General features: G+C 39.7%; 1 protein-coding gene across 7 annotated transcripts in view; it reads right to left on the bottom strand.

Annotated features, from left to right (window-relative positions):
• Window positions 1-17,022, bottom strand: part of SMYD3 (SET and MYND domain containing 3) — a 433,339-nt gene that overhangs the window by 202,476 nt on the left and 213,841 nt on the right. The window contains exon 1 of one of the 7 annotated variants that reach the window (XM_041128498.1): window positions 4,341-4,442. The exons of the other annotated variants lie outside the window; for them this stretch is intronic. The gene's annotated coding sequence lies outside the window, so the exon portion shown is untranslated. Of the gene's footprint in view, window positions 1-4,340; window positions 4,443-17,022 lie in introns of those variants that run through there. 7 annotated transcript variants of the gene reach the window in all.

The following is a 17,022-nucleotide window of genomic DNA, read 5'->3' as shown; positions in this document are numbered from 1 at the left end:
TTAACTCCATGAGGCAGTAAGCACCCAAAAGGCATACAGTAGCACTGGCTAGATGTATGTTAGCAGGTATTACAGACAAATAGGAATTGGTCTCTAGAGCTAAATTTAGTGCTGAGGATCTGTCATCCCTGCTGTATATATTTCAGATTTTTCTGTTTCTTTGTTTGAACTTCAGAATAGCTCTGCTTTGGTGCCTTGTCTTGAAGCTCACTTGCACCTGGAGTGCATTCAAAACGCCCCAAGCATACCCTTCAGTTTAGTTCCATTGAAAAAGCATCAAGTTCATGCACTCCAGGACTGCTGCTCAACCAAAACCAACCGAATGGGATTGATTGGGAAATTCACTTCAGAAGACCACTCCTGGTCTGAATTAAAACATGAATATAGTTGTACTTGTTGAGACACTCATTTTTTGTGGTCCATTAAGTTTTGACAAATGAGCATATCTCAGTAATAACCACATGGAAGCTCATCAGAGGAACAGGATTTGTATTCTTGTTGTAGCTACAAGAGAGCAACTAAACCCCCCCAGGACTTTAAGCATATATGTGCTGAATTGTTTACTTCCACAAAAAGCTAAATGATTTGCAGCCTTAGTTTAATCACAGCTTACCATCTCAGCAGGTGCACCTCCACTGCAACTAGCTTATCCCCTCTTTCCAAGATCCTGTGATTTTTATTGCCAAAAAGTATGCCAAATTGCACATGTTAGTTACTCACAGGCCTGGAGTACAGGGCATGGGATCCCGGGCATGGCAAGCATTCCAGGCCTGCCAGCATCCCTACTCACAGCCAGCCTGCGCTGCTTGGCTGAAGGATGAGGTCCTGCTCTCGCCCACGTTCCAGGACACTCTGGATGCAGAGGAGAGGACCCAAGCAGCAGCAGCACCAGGGCCCAGGCAGCCCCCTTGCTCTAAGTGGGGTGTAGACATCATGTAAGTTGGTTCTAGTTTTCAACTTGACATTTTCAGCTTCAAAGTCAAGTTAGCAAAATGGCTGTTGTTTTGAAAGCATTACAAAGCACACAGAAAAAATTAAAACTTCAAAAAAATTGTAACAGGGAACAGAAATTCCTCCATAAGCTATTAGTCTGAATTCGGCACAACAAACCATTCTGATCACCACTACGTATTTAGCAGCACCTGATTGCTCAGTGACACTATCTCAGCAGTATCAACCCAGCCTGTAGACAAGCACCTAACATCATCAAAGTCACCAGTGAAGTTAGCACTAATTTGCAACATTGTGGAAAGGGCCTGCAGACAGGAAAAAGGATGAAAGTCACAAAAAGGGGGACATCCTCTCGTACACCCAGATGTGGTCCCTCAGATCTTCCTCCTGAGGCACACTGACAAAACAGTGCAGAAAAATTGCTACTTGTGCTGTTCTATAAATGCTGTACGCTCCTCCAACCTGGCAAATGGGATCTTTAAACAATATCAGATTGAGACCCTTCCACTCTCAAGGAACCAATTGATGTATCTCTGCTTGACGCAAGTTTTAACATTATAACAAGTTAAAAGGGGGTTGTTTTAAAGGATGCTAAAGGAAATAGTAGGAAACAACCAAACCAATGTTAGTTACCTGTTACATTTCAACAAACAACTACTGAACTACAAAATCTTCAATCAATCCCTTCAATTTTTTACAACAACAAACTTCCAAATAGTCTTCCTCTGATATGAAAGTGGGGTTTAAAATTTTTGGATGGAAGAATTTAGTGCCTTGTCCTCATGCTATATAAAATATCCCTTTTGCTCTCATCCCTTTTGCCAAGCTTTTAAGAAAGCCTAGTGAAAATGAGAGCACACCTTTCACACTTCCAAGATAGCACCTGAATTTTCACCTTACATGTTCCAACAAGGCAGCTAGCAAAAAATCTTGAGAAGAACAACAAGACATAAATGTATCAGGGTAATTCATTGAGAACAGAAAGTCGCAGATACATCTCTCAGACAGCCACTGGTTTTATTCTTTCCTTCACTGAGGAAACTACAGTAATGAAAGAGCTATAAAAGAGTGAATGTGACAGTTGCATGTTAAAATGGAGGCACACAGAGATGAACTGGTATTTTATTATTGTTTTAATAAATACATAATCTAGCTGCTTTACTCGGATAAGACATGAAATGGGATGTGCTGGATCTAGTGTAATTATTTCTATTGACACAACCTGCTTATGGTTTTTGGTGCTATATGAGAGTAAATCCCTGCCATCTAAAGCCAATAGGAGATCTAATCTTGACTGCCTATAAAAGGGAGGTACTATACAACTACTGAGACAAACGAAACAGGACTATTATTTCCATTGATGTTCAGTATTTTACATATCTTGTTAGAATGCTGATGATACTCTTGGGAAAATGTAAAGCCTAATTTCTGACCAAAATTTATATTGTTTCAGAATGAAGAGTACAACAGCAAAACAGGTACCAAAGGAAAAACAGCAAAGTTAAACAGTGCATGAAATTTTATGGACAATTTTTAAGGACAAATGATCGAGGCTGGTTCTTGCTGCCAGTGGAAACGAGGACAGACTTTCCTTTCCCACACTGCCAGAGAGTCAGGAAGCCTGCCTGGGGAAGGGCATAGAAGTGCCCATCCCAAACCACAGTCAACAGATTAATGGAAGGTGACCTTTCTGTGAAGGCTATCTTTAATTAATAGGCCATCCAGAATAGGAGGTAAAAAACACTTTTAGAGAAGACAAATCTTCATCAGTTTCTTCAAAGAATTAATTTATTTTCAACTGCTTCAGCATAGAAACTCCCAGGTAAAAGCAAAACAAATTACCTCTAGAAATATTTTCATAAACTACATAGGTGTACTCACCAGTCACTTTTCTAGGAACTTTCATGAATGTAAGGCATTGCCTTGTCTGAGGTCACTTGCAACAATAACAATAAACATACTTCAAGATACAAGAAATTTCTTACATACAATATAATTTTAAAACATTAATTTTATCTCAGTCTAAATAACCAGTCTGTTGGAAAAATTGCACAAAATTTATTCAGCACTTCAAGAATTAGGGATATTGTTTTGAAGAGATGCCTCATATTTTTCACGCATAATCTTATGATACATTTCAGTCCTTATTTTAACTATAAAACTCACTGTAATTATAGAGGCACAATGCGTATCTTTTTAATAAGGATGATTCTTTCACCCTTTATTTTTTTTCCTGCTTATTACACTCAAAAAAGTCTCCCATGCTACTATTTCCAACATATTAATGGAACAGACTTTTAATTGAACCATTAAGTCTCCATATTTCTACAAACTTTTTGAAAACATCACCTCAGAAACAATATGCAGAACTGCATGCTACAAATTTCTGAGACCATAACATCCTAAAATTTGTTTCTGCAGTATGACCCACATATATGATATACTCTGTTTCTACTGAAAGGTGGAAAATATGCTAGGAAATACGTTCAGTCTTAGGAAAACTTATTGAAAGTAAGTTATGTAAAAAGTATTAAAAAAAAAAAAACAAATAAAACATGTCCAAGTCAATTAGCGCCAGGGTTAGGGTTTTTTTACCTCTGCTGTTCAGAGATAACCTTTTCAGCCAAAAAGACTGCTAGTGCTTTGAACTGGGATAGCCAAAGTGTGGTCAGCAGGTCCATCTAGATTTTCTTAATTCCAGGCCTAATATGAGGCACTAGAGTTAGGAAATCACCTCTTGAAACCCTTCCCTGCAGCTGGACGATGAGCTGAGCCTCTGCCAGGAAAAGCTGTAAGCCCACGACCCACCTCCCCACCCCTGACCAGACAGAACAAATAAAAAAACAAATGAAAAGCATCCATTCATCCTTCTTATTTGACCACACCAGCCTTGTAACCTGCCCTCAAAAAATTAAATTATGGAAACACAGCGATGTAACCAACTCAGCACACAACAGATAAAATGGGGCCACAAAGTGATAATGGTGTCTCAAAGGGAGGAAGGAATTCAGAGTTGACTTCTGCAGAGAATACGTAACTCCATGTCCAGATTTTGGTCTAGACAGTTTTAGCCGACACATCTTATATCTCTGTCAGCCTGTGTTTAAATGCGACTTCACATCTACCTCACTTTTACATGTGCTTGCACAAATATGAATTAGAAAAATCTTTGGGAAGAAAACAATAGTTGACGTAGAGCAATAATCGTCTGGCAAAATATTTTACAAAAGATGACAGAAAGCAGGCAGCACAAGTAAACGTCTGGAGAAGATGCCATGGGAAAAAGAGAAAATATCGTCAAAGGAAACCAGCTAATTAAGGCACTGGTATAACACACACATTTGAATGACTAGAGTTTAAAATAAACATAGACTAGATCATAAACTTACAGGTGTTGTCAAGGTATGGTAAGGACGAAAGAAAAAGCCTCTGTGACTAAGGATGACTGAATTGTGCGATCAGTTGAAAAGAACAATATGAATTCAAAATAAAAATGCTCCAGGACAAAAAATGGGACCTATGAAGAGAAGAAAGGAGAACATGTTAAAAAAAACCAAAAACCAAAACACCAAGGTAAGAATTGTATGTAGTCTAGCAATAACAGAAAATCTTCTACAAAGTTAAAACTACGAGGAGGAAAAACACAGTGACTTTCTAAGAGGATCATATGCTCAAACACCATCTGCATCAAGTGCTGAGAGTCTATCAGTCTTACCACAAGAAAAAATATACCATGTTCGCTTATTAAATTCCAAACACTGCAGTGCAAAGCTGTAGGACCTTTCACAGTATATTAACAGTATAACAACTGCCTCTGGAGTGGCTAGGAAGTAAAAAAACCTAAAAATGAAAAATCAGATTTTAAAGTTTGCTTGGACAGCAACTAAGTACCATATTAAAACTTTAAACTACTGAGACAAGTGATGTGTACTAGAAAAATCGGATTTATTTGAGAACACCTGTGCACTCACAGAAGATGCTGAGCCCTGTCAGAGCCCTGATAGTGACCCAGGACACATTTTTCCTACTGTCTGAGTAAGGTCTCTTCACCACATTCTCTCGCCAGCTGAATAAGGATGATGACACTGGCATCTTTTAGGAAGCACACTGAGATCTATTAATTAAACTAGATAGATAAGAACTAAGGCATTAATAGTATTTTCATCAAGCCAAAGAGGATAAGCAGAAGAGTCTAAGAAATATCCTGTAGCAAAAAAAGTTAAAGGGACACCGAGGTTTACATACTTCATTTGTGTATGAGATTTTCATTTAGTTACAAACAACTTCCAAGATTACTATAACTGAAAGGAGTTGAGAGTAAAAAAGAAACCTTCATTTGTTTATTTTGTTTAAAGTAAACATTGTTTGCTCAACTTCCTTGAAATATTGCCTTGAGTATTTATATTCATTTCTTCCTGCAACAGATGAATAATACTTTGAGGAGAAAAACGTTCTAAACCCATGACATCTGCAAAGATTCTGGGCACAGACTAGCATCTGAAACAAACTTTGTTGTGTGACTAACTTCCTAGTTCATATATTCCCTTTAAAGAATCAAACATGAATTTTACTTTGTTTTTGCTAAGTACAAAATATACTTACCATAAATTGTTGACTAATAGATGCTAAGTGCTACTTACCTGCAAAACAAACCAAACAAACAGAGAGTTACTTAACAGCACAATAAACTGCACAGGAGAGTGGATATAATTTAGGGGGCTTGGTGGTTAATCACTCCTATTTTTAATACCAGAGTGAGATGGAAGACTGAAGTGAACCAAGGATTTAGTAAAAAAGAAATATAAATTACAGACTCCAGGTTGAATACTGTGATGGGCTGTGTAAAGCTCAGTCTCAGCAAAAACACCTTATGACTTGAACCTCACTGTCTCCAAGGTGATGGTGAGACTGCTGAAACCACGGTCTCACACAAAGACCTGTTTGCTCTGACTCTCAGAATTGCTTCTGTCCCACCTAAGATGAGCCTCTGTAACATGGGATACAAGCTCCTTAGGAGGTACAGTCTCCAGTATGTTCCTTTTCCAGACTAACTTCACAGGAACCATGAACCAATATTGTTTATATTACCAGAATTTCACAACTTAAATAAATACATTAGCAAAATCCACTAAGGAGCTGTACACACTCACTGAGAGTTGGGTAAGAGTACTCTCATTACTAGATCTCACATTGCCACGTCTTGGCCTCATTTTTCTTTCAAAACTTTTTTCCTTCTGAAAACTGCAAATGTAGCATCTGTTACTACCTTTGTTTCTATCAAAGGTGACAAATTTGTAAGGTCGTAAGTCATTAACAGCAGTGTGTTTAATCAAACAATGATAGAAATGCTGGTCAGAAGGAACCTCTGGATATCATCTAGTCCAACTTCCCCTCTGTTGGGACTGCATTTTCATAAAATTAGATAAATTCTTAACTTCATTGTTCTTTGAAATAGAAATATCAAGCAAGGAGTTAAATAAAGGAACAGCCCATGTTTCATTGGTGAAATATTATAATTAAATCGTTCTAAACATGTACTACAGTCAGACACTGCATCTTTTTACAGCAGACGCTCTAAGTCTAAGTACCATTATTGTGGTACTTAGAGATACAATGGATTGAGGTTAATGGAGTTAGCAGGTTGTTCATTTAAACCCAAAGTTTGCAGAATACTGTCTGAATAATCTTCGGCATGCAGCATCTTTGGCACTGTTATACCAAATATTGTGTTATTTATCCCTTAAATCACAAGATGTATATGAAGATGCCATAAATTTATTTAATCTATCTACAGTCCACACACATAACAAATTCACAGTTTTACAACATATACATAATGCCCAAATCCTAAATTCATAAACCCCCCTGCATTCATGTTGGGGTCCTGGCAGCTTCCACAACAGAGAAGACTGACAAGTGGATCAGAAGATCATTTAGAAATATCATCTATTACAATCCACCGTGGCAATGATGTCTTTTGATTTGAAGATTTAAAATAGAATAAAAATTTGAACAATAGAACTTGTCAAAAACAAAAGGTATATTTTGGGAAGAAAAATAAAGAAATAAAAATCACTGGGATGAAGACAGAAGTAGCAGTGCAGCCTTAAAAGTGGCAAGACATTGCCCCGATAGCTTTGCCATTGATCATGCCAGAATTCTTATGAAATGCATTTAGTCTCAGCTCAAAATTTGAAACAGGTCTCGTGCAGTCTAAATAAATTCAGTAAAGGCTCATAGGTATATTCTTCTTTTAAGCCAAGTTCGTTAATCAGTGATGCTAAAAAGTATAGAAGAATGGCAATCCCTAGATGTCTGACTATAAGCCCAACAGTTATTTTTCTTAGCTAGAATTCCACTGGTGCTGTAAGGAGATTAATGCAATACACTATTCACAACGTTATGACACACTATAATTATCTCCATGGATGCCAGAAACAATTTAGACCACTGTGATAGACTGGGTACTATCCAAAAGAAACAAAACCAGTATAGATTTTAAAATATGGGTACAAGCGCACTATACTTTGATTGCGCTGACAAGAACTTGAAGGAAGCCAAGGACAGCTGGGGCTGGGGAAAGGATGATACCAATTTAATCTTTCAGAATGACAGCTCTGTTTGGGACAAGGAAAGCTGAGTGGATGTTATTCAGCAAGGCAAAATCACTGTGGAGGAAGAGAAGCTGTAAGAGTAATATATTAAAAATAAATATGGAACTTGAGGGCATGTTTAATGTAAAGCAAGCCAAATGCTTTGCTAAAAAATGTGGCCTTTGTACTCTTTTGAAATTATTACATGCTAAAAATGTGGCCTTTGTACTCTTTTGAAACTATTACCATAAGGTTTTTTTGCTCCACTCAAGCTAAGTCCCTCAGCAGACATTAAAATAGTTGTAAATGGTAATTAGTATTCAGAAACACATTTTACCATGAGAAATAGAAATGTGCCCTGAGGAGCTCAGCCTCACTGCTCTGGGACAAACTCTGTCCCCAACACCAACCCCAGGCAAACAGCTTCCCGAGGCCTTGCGCCGTTGTGGCTCCAGGGGCACAACGCGACACCGGTGCCCGCTCCTGCGGGAGTGTGTACCCGTGGGGAACCCCAGGAAAGGTGCCAGCAAGTGACGGTGAAGGCTCTGGGTGGCACGGACACGCAGGCCTGCAGTCCTTGTCACGGGGAGTGATGAGCACTGCTGAGTCTTTGGGAAACTGGAAAATTTTGAACTTGCAAAGCAGTGGGAGGGAAGGAAATGCTGCTAGGAAAAGCTTCTCCAATTAAAGTGAACTCCAGAAACAACTGAAATTTCCCAGGAGATCCAGCTCTGGTGTTTGCACAGGGCAGTTACATGCTATTTGTAAATAATTCTGTCCCAAGGTGCACCACTTTAAGGAAGAACCAAGACTCTTCAAACCCTACACGTCTTCTCCAACAGAAAGCTGACTGGCAGTTCTGCATCTACTCCTGCTCGACACGAGCAATCAAGTAGCCTTCACAACCTTCCCAAACCTGCCTTTTCATAGCACCTCATGTCTTGTTCTTCCCACCTGCACACTGGACAAGTTCCGCTTTAAGCTGGCCACAGAAACATGGCCAGGATTTGTCCTCAAGAATTTCTTCATCCAAAAATTCCATTTACGCAACAGTTGCTGCCTTCATCTGACGACAATAATAAAGCACCAGCAGTGCAAGCTGATGCCATGCCCCTGAGGATCACTTAAATGACTGGTTTGAATCCTACAATGCACATTTCCCTCCAGGAAGCAGAAATATAATACTCTCAGTGATTTATAGAGAGCTGTTGAAAAGCCTTTGCCAAGCTCAGGAAATCAGCAAAAGTTATATTTTTAGTGGGTTTAGAAAGAGGGGAAAACAACACCAAGACTGGAGGTGTACTTGGTTTGTTTTTTGAAGCCGTTGATTCATCGAAAGGCTAGCTCATCATGTAAACATCTGACATAGCTGAATGAGGCTACAAGATGCAAGGATGTGCTTTTGATCAACAGGCTATAATTCATTTGTCACCTGCAAGAAATGAGAGGGTTTCCCTACATTTTGAACAGGTACGGCAAACCTGCAGTGCTACAGATTTCTCAGCTCACAAAGGAGGGTCTCCAGCTTCCAGGTTTTTATATATACATGTTAATCACATTAACAGTGTCAATGTCCACTGAGGTAAAAAGGAAAAGAGATGTTTCTGTTTGCACAATAACATACACCTGCAGAAAAGCTTTCCCTATAAAGGGTAAGGAGCATCCCTGTAACTCTCCTTCAAAATTCCCGCTGTATTCTACTGTAATCCCAACAGAAATTTGCAACATTTGGGCTTTACCAAAAATCTCTTATTAAAACTAACACCCTCCTTTGAGCCCAGAAGAGATCCCATGAGCTGGCTTCTCCCACCTATGCCCAGATAGAAGGATGTATTCCTTAGGACAACAAATATAAATACTTTAAGGTTAAATTCTGTTTTAGGATATATTTCTGTAATGTATATATTATTTCTCCGATAGGATATTGTATTTCTGCTTCACAAACAGCCCCCATATATGCTATAACTGATCTACTTGGCTACATCTAAATTTAATACACACTAATAAAAGTTACTGCCTAAAAAGTTTGCTGTGGTTCACTTCCTAAACAGTGTTCCATCTTTCAAAGGTATTTAAGATGCACCTAACTTCAAACATGTTACACCATGTGGCCTAATCAAAAGCATATTGAAATCAAACTTTCACTGATTTTTAAATGGCATTTGGATCAAGTTTTTGGTGCCCAAAAAAACCACTTTTTTTCAGCAAATTTCATTGCACTCTAAAACATTTAATTCAGTTCTGGAACTACCCCTTAAATGTAATTTTGCACAAATAACAATAAAAAATTCAGGATGTAAGTGGTCCCTAAAAAATAAACATCAATAAATTTGCATCTGCTAAGTTCGTGTTTGGTATGAGTCAGAACTGTCTTTATTATCAAACACCAACAATCACGACATTCTCTCCATCTGTAAACTGCAAACAGCAGCTGTTATCTAGGTACTGGTAATGGGTAAAAAGGCTTGTATCAAACCTAATGACTTTCATGATCAATAGTATTAAAAATAAAACATTGTTTGTAAAATAAATGTAGATCTCCGTGTACTCTCATTACACCTGAAGACTTACCATAACAATGCACTTCAGTTCTTTTCTGAAAATCCTTACATCTCTAAGTTATGGGGCAAATTCCTAGAATTCTTACTCAAACAGATCATGAACTAAGTTTTGCTGGACCATGGACTGTAGATTTTGAGCTCAAACTCAGAACGGAACCTGGATAGGGAAATTGCTCCTGCCAATAGATCTTTAAGTAATACCACGATTTCTGTTACAGGTCTGACTTAATCTGAGTAAATTCTCACGTGTATTGCAACAATTATTTCTGAAGATACAAACTCAGTTGACTAGCTTTAGAAAATCTGCATCTCTTCCCTATAAACAAGTTCTCCTCCTTCATGTTGAAAGTCATCAGTGTCAAGATGAAAGCGGGTACATGAAAGCTGCAGCACAGTTGATCACCTTGCTTTCAGCTTTTCCCAGTATGGCAAGGTAACAGCTCCAGATTTCATTTTCGAAAACACTCCTTTCTCCAGACATCAAACACTTGCTCATGTTGCCAGCACAAAAACTACTTAGAAACAGCTACAATAATAGCTGTGATCATATGCACAATTACTCTACAAGAAATTGATGAAAGTTTTGTTCCAGAAGCTGGCAAATATGTATGGATTTATCCAATCTATGTTTTGGATAAAGTCATTCATCCCAAATAATTTCAGGAGCTCAGTTGTCAGTGGGGTTGAAAGTCTGTGCTCGTGCTAAAAGGTGACATTTGAAACGCAACAGACATGCCGTTATTCTTAGCTTTGCACATTAATAAAAACTCCCAGTGACACAAAATACAATAATCCTGAGCTTTGCTAGGCAAAACCTGATCTAAACCAAAAAACAGGGGCTCATATAACCCAGTCTGCAGCTCCATTAATTCAGTATAAATATTCCCATGGATCAATCTAGTTCAAAGATTTTTTTAATCTAAAAACTTAGAGACACTGTAGTCACTGACAGTGGCTGACCCTGATGCAAACATCAGCTGATTATCTGTCAGACATCCGCTTTCTGAGAAGGCAGTCTCTGTTTCTTTTTTAGCAGTGTACACTGTTCATTCCATCTCCCACCAGCACTGTTATTTTCTACTCTCTGCTTTTGATTTTAAAATGCTGGAAAAGAAACTATTCGATCAATAACCTCCTTAATACTTTCCTGTTCAAAAAACCCCCTCTTAAATATCCTTTAATATTTCCAGGCTTTTCCTTAATTTGAACTCCCATGTCACTTATTGCCTCTCATCTATTTGTTTATTGGTATTTCTGTATTCCACCTAAACCCTCTCATTGTTACTCCTGATACATTTAACACCAGCCTGTTAATTTTACACTAAAATATCTTTCTGTTTCATCAATGCCCTCACATTACTCTATCCCATTTGTGGTCACAAAATACATATCGGTTTTAAAATTAAATATAAAATATAGAAATGCTATAACAACTGAGAACTTCAAATCATGACTTCAGAATCAAAAATACTAGAACCAGCTCCCAGATGGAATTCACTTTAATTTAGTTTGCCTCAGAACCAGGCTGTCTAAAACAAAACTCTTAACTGGATTAACAAGCACTAGCTCAACTTCCAGTTTCATGATTCAGCTTAAAACACACAACTGAAAAAAATTCAGCCAACATTCTAAGAAAATGGTTATTTTTGTTTAGTCATGGAAAAATACCATGACTGCTCAAGGATAAGAAAGACCTGGGTTTGAAAGCACAGGGACCCAGGGTACACACTGACTACATATCATCTAATCTCTTTCACAAATGTTTCTTCCTATGGGCTGCCATATTTTTATCTTGGACTTCCTTAGCAGAAATGCACATGCAAAGCTCATGCCCAGTTGGCTGACACACTGGCAAAGCCCCTGGCCTAATGTGGGCTCACTGCACCGAGGGTTTACATACACACAGAGTAAACCTGACCTTTCCACGATGTGTCAAGTCTTGCCACAGGCGCACAAGGTGCAGGCACCAGCGAGCACCTGGGATTTGCCAAGAGAACTGCACACACACTGCTCCTCCTGTCCATGTGCTTGGGAAATAACGGGGCACTACAGGAGCTACCAAAATGCTACCACATGTACTGAAATGCCAGGCAAATCCCTCCTGAACACAATGTCTACCCTGAAAAAACAAATGGCATAATCAGCAAAAGGCTACCCCCGCAGACCCCCGTGTCACAGTCAGTTTGGTTTTGTTTCTGTTTCACGTACTTTTACAACTACTCTTTCAGAAGGCTACTCCAAGGCCTCACTGCTTCCATGTTTAAACCTTTTTCTAATTAACAGTCTTCATCTATCCCTTCCCATTTATACCTACTAGTGCTACTGAACTTACAGAGAGCAGTAAGATGCCTTTCAAAGTCTTTATTCAACTTGTCTGAACAAATCAAACTCTCTTACTCCTCCCTATTCCCCATAATCAACCATTTTCATAGCCCTGCTTTGTACCTGCTCCATTTTTATTTCATCCATCTCTAACAGGACTTGAGCTACATTTAAAAACCAGCTCCATAAATTCCTGAGACAATAAATTTCTGGAATGCATTTGCCTTATTTTGGCAGCATTTCACTAGTGGTTGGTGTTGGTGGTTCATGGTACAGTCAAGCAGTACACACCACTATGTACTGGTCAGTCATGTCCAGACTGGTGAAAATCACTAGGGCTGGTGACTCCCGCTCCAGAAACAGTTCTTGATATCTGTCCTCAGCCAATGCAATTCAGGTTGATCTCATTTCCTTTCCTGAGCTACCTGAGTGGAGGATACAGGGAAACCAGAGCCAGACTCTTCTTGAAGTTGCACAGCAGTAGGACAAGACGCAATGGACACAAGTTGGAAAGTGGGAAATTCCAATTAGATATAAGAAGTTTTTGTTTTGGTTTTTTTTTTTTTAACAACAAGGTGGCCAAATTCTGAAACAGGTTGCCCAGAGCAGTTGTAGATCTCCCTCCTTGGAGGTATTCAAGACTTGACTGGACACAGCCCTGAGCAACCTGATCTAATTAGACCTACTTTGAACAGGGGGTTGTACTAGATGACCCCCCTCCCGAAAGGTCCCTTTCAACTTAAATTATTCAAGGATTCTTTTATTCTAGTGACTTGATCAGCCAGTTTCTTCTGACTGATGAACTGCTGTTACCGTTATACATAAGGTACTCCTTACACTTACTTTGCAAGATTTAAACCAGTGTGGTGATTTCATTTTATCCTTGTCTTTCCTGACTGTGACAACAAAGCTTTGTTTTTCATTTGCTGTAGGCTTTTTGTCAACTTGTTAAGGTCAGTTTTGGAGGTGGTTATTCATCCATGTAGACCTGGAGTCTTTCACCTTTCTTCCCAAGCAAGACAAGAAGAATTCAGTTTTTTCTACAGGTTTTGCACCTCTGACCTATGGAATTCTAGTCCGGCCCTATATTCAACTCTTGAGCTCATAGTTGTAGCTATCGGCATGAATAAGACTCCTTAAAGTTTATGCCTTCCAAGTCAGAAGACAAAACAAACTACAGACCTACTTTTGTCCATCCGATCATTTAATTTAAGTACCATTATAGGGAGGCTCTTCCCAGACATCATCCTGGCATGCCTAATTCCTATCTAAAAGAGCACAATCCCCTGCTGGCACAGGGGCTATTAAGTAAAGAAATCTCTTATATACAGAAATAATTGGGTTCAACCATCATTCTCCAATATATATTTAACAAGTAATGCAGCATGGCTGTTGTGCATGTCATTGTGCGGCTGCGAATCAGAGTCATATTTAAAGGAATATAAAATTACACATTCATTTTGCAGTATTTATGATGCAATGTATGAACACAGGTGCTTGCTGAGCAATGACGAGACTAAAAGCCAGACATGTGCACTGAATAACGTAAATAATTCAACTCCTGTTTGCTCTTCAGAAGTGCTGAGGATCTACAACTTTAAGCTGCAAATGCTTAACTCCATCAGCTGTCAGGTGCATGTCTCCCCTCAACAAACTGCAGGATAGAGGCTTGAATTATTTTTGCTCAGTTCATCACATTTTAGCCAGTGTAGAAGTCTGTAGTCCACCAACAGCATAATAAAATTAACACCCCCCACACACACACCTTTCACCTTAACCTTTCAGGCCAAGAAGCTAATCATCCCTGAAGGCAAAGGAGCCTGGTCTTGCTATGGAGTCAATAAACCCTCTGGTTTCACAGGATGCGGCCAGTTTAGCTACAAAGGCCATTCCCTGAGTGCAGGGGGGTATCACACGGAGATACCCCAATAAAGATTCCTTCAGCTTGTAATCGGTGTTGTGGGACTCCCAGCTAGCACTGGCTGGTAGGAGGCAAAACACCTGCTGGTATCTTCTCTTCTCAGCTCTCTACAAGTACACTTTCAACAACTGGGAGAGCTGGCCCACATATTATACTTTCTGCTGTAATCCTAAACCAACCTGAGCCCTTTGGTACTTGACTTCATTCCAGTCTCCTAATTTCACTTGCTCCCGGCTCTTGCAAATCTTGAGAGCACACACTTCTTAATATCTGAAATACAGCTACTTGAAATCATGCTGCCAAAATAGATGTACATACTTCTAACTTGAAGCAAAAGGATAACTAGCATTTAAGAAGTAAAACAAGCGTAAGGCAGGCAGTGTTTTCCTGCTGACAAGCGTGTAAGACAATGTAGCAGACATGCACTTTTGAAATGCAGGTGGGCTTTTATTCCTGGCAGTGCAATGAGAGTGGTAGTCCCAGATATGGGGAAATTGACCCCCCAAAAAAGGGATTTGCAGTGGTACAGCACAAGGGAAGCCTGGAGCAAACTGGCACAATCTAGAAAGCTGGAACAGAGCCAGACAAATTATGGCCCAGGCTCTTTGGAGCCCTGTCTGAAATCAAAGCTGCTCCCCGCTTTGGTGGGAACTGCACAGGAAAAGGATGAATGAGGGTAGATGACAGGGATAGCCTTCATTGCGCATGCAAAAGGGTACAAATTACAATCCCTCGAGCATACAGAGGCAAAGCAAGGTTCACAATGCCTTATTCTATTAAGCCACATTATGAAAATGACTGTTTACATTGGTTCATTAATGTTTGTACAAGGCTGTGAACGTGCAAAGTGGTAACTATCAGCACAGGCGTCAGCATGGTCTCTCAACTTTGACACGTTCCTGAGTGTTGTAACAAAAGAAAATACACTTTAATAATAACAATTATTGCCCATGAAAGGTGGTGTTTAGCATGTTGTCTCTCTACATCACTTCTGACCATTGAAACTAGGTCAGAAACTGATATCATCAGTGGATATTGTTATCCTGAGCAATTGATTTCTTCCAGAAGACAAAATACACACGATCATCAATAAATTAATGAACTAACCCACTAAACTAGCACATTTGGCACTGCAAGGCTACGTAGGTGCTGTGTTGTTAAAATACCTTTAGTCAGATTTGGTACAATGCCTTACATTGTACTGCCTGGTGAAAGGAAGGTTATTTCTCAGCTTTCTACTTTTTCTTTTAAATTTTATAATTCTTTCAGAACTGTAGCAGACCTCAAATCAACATGAGGTTTTAGGAGGAAGTGCTAAGATCTATTGCCTAAAGCAAGTACCCCAACATGTCAGAAAGTCAATTTTGTTTGAACGCCAGCTAGAGCAGTAAACACTATAAACAGAAGAAATACATATCCTCAGCTCTGCTGGATGAAAGAGTGAAAGCAAGGGGGACTGCAAATAAGTCTCTCCCCCAACCTCCGTGCCCTTGCAGGGCAGGTCCTTCTCTCCAGACAGGCTCTCAGCTGAGCAACACCTGCTCGTTTTCTGGATCAATGCAAATTCTACAAAGTCTTTCTGAATGCACTTTCACGTGTCTCTGTCTGCCATCCTGAAAGGTTGACTGTGTCTCTCTGCCTCTCCCGGCAGCGGTCTGGCTGCAGAGGCAGTGCTCACCGTGCGCGCTTGTCAGCTCTGCTGCACCCACCCACCTCTCCTCGACGGGCTTCTTCAGTGGCGCTCGGAGGAGAGCAGCCTGCCTTGCGCCCCAAAGGCATCCACTGAAAGGGGGGCACAGGGGCCGGGGCAGGCTTCCCCTCTGCTTCTCAGCTACAGCCTGTTAAAGGAGCATATGGCCTGCCGCAGAAGGGAAATTGTTCAACTGCAGTCAGTTTAATGATGAAAACCCTTGAAGACTGGTGTTGGGACCAATCTCACCTAATACTAGTATTAATGACATTGGCACAAAAATATAAAAGCATACAAATAAAATTCCTGAGACCTAAATGTCTGGAGGCTTTGTCAATACAAGGAGGATCGGGGGCTCACACAGCAAGAGCTGGATTACCTGGAGGGGTAATAGAAACAGGATGAAATTTAATAGCAGTGGGCAAGGTCAGAAGCTTTGGAACTAATAACAAGACTTTCTGCTATAAACTACAAGGTTGTCAGCTGGAGGAGCTATGTAGGGAGAAGTATATTTGTAGAATATGGGATGTCTGCAAATCATCAGCCATGAAAAGAGTAAACCTATTAGGTGATGTATCCTCAGAAGAGCAAAGGAAGATTAATTCCCATGGTAGAAGCCCCTGTGAGAGCTCCCCTCCTTTGAAACACTATGTACAATGCCAGCCATATTCCAGAAAGAGTCCTTCCAACCAGAACAGGCCCAGAAATAGGCTTCAAAATTATCAATATAACATTCTGAGGCAACAGGACTAAACAACCTCACCTTTTACCCTAGCAAGAGCAGGACAGGAACGACAATACTCCTGTCTGCTCGTTTACCAGGCAAATTAAACAGTCCAAAGGGGGCTTTAAGCTAAAAGACACACAGGTACAAATTTTAGAAGAATATAAGAAAAAACCTGTCTAGCAGCAAAGTTCTGGAAGTGCCTCCCCATCAGAGTCCCATCGTCTTAGGTGGGATCTGAAAAATTCATAGAAAGGTGA

The sequence above is a fragment of the Aquila chrysaetos genome, chromosome 13 (assembly GCF_900496995.4).
Source record: "Aquila chrysaetos chrysaetos chromosome 13, bAquChr1.4, whole genome shotgun sequence".
NCBI classification, from domain to species: domain Eukaryota; kingdom Metazoa; phylum Chordata; class Aves; order Accipitriformes; family Accipitridae; genus Aquila; species Aquila chrysaetos.
Note: the sequence above shows the minus strand (reverse complement) of the source record. Positions and strands in the feature narration are given on the sequence as shown.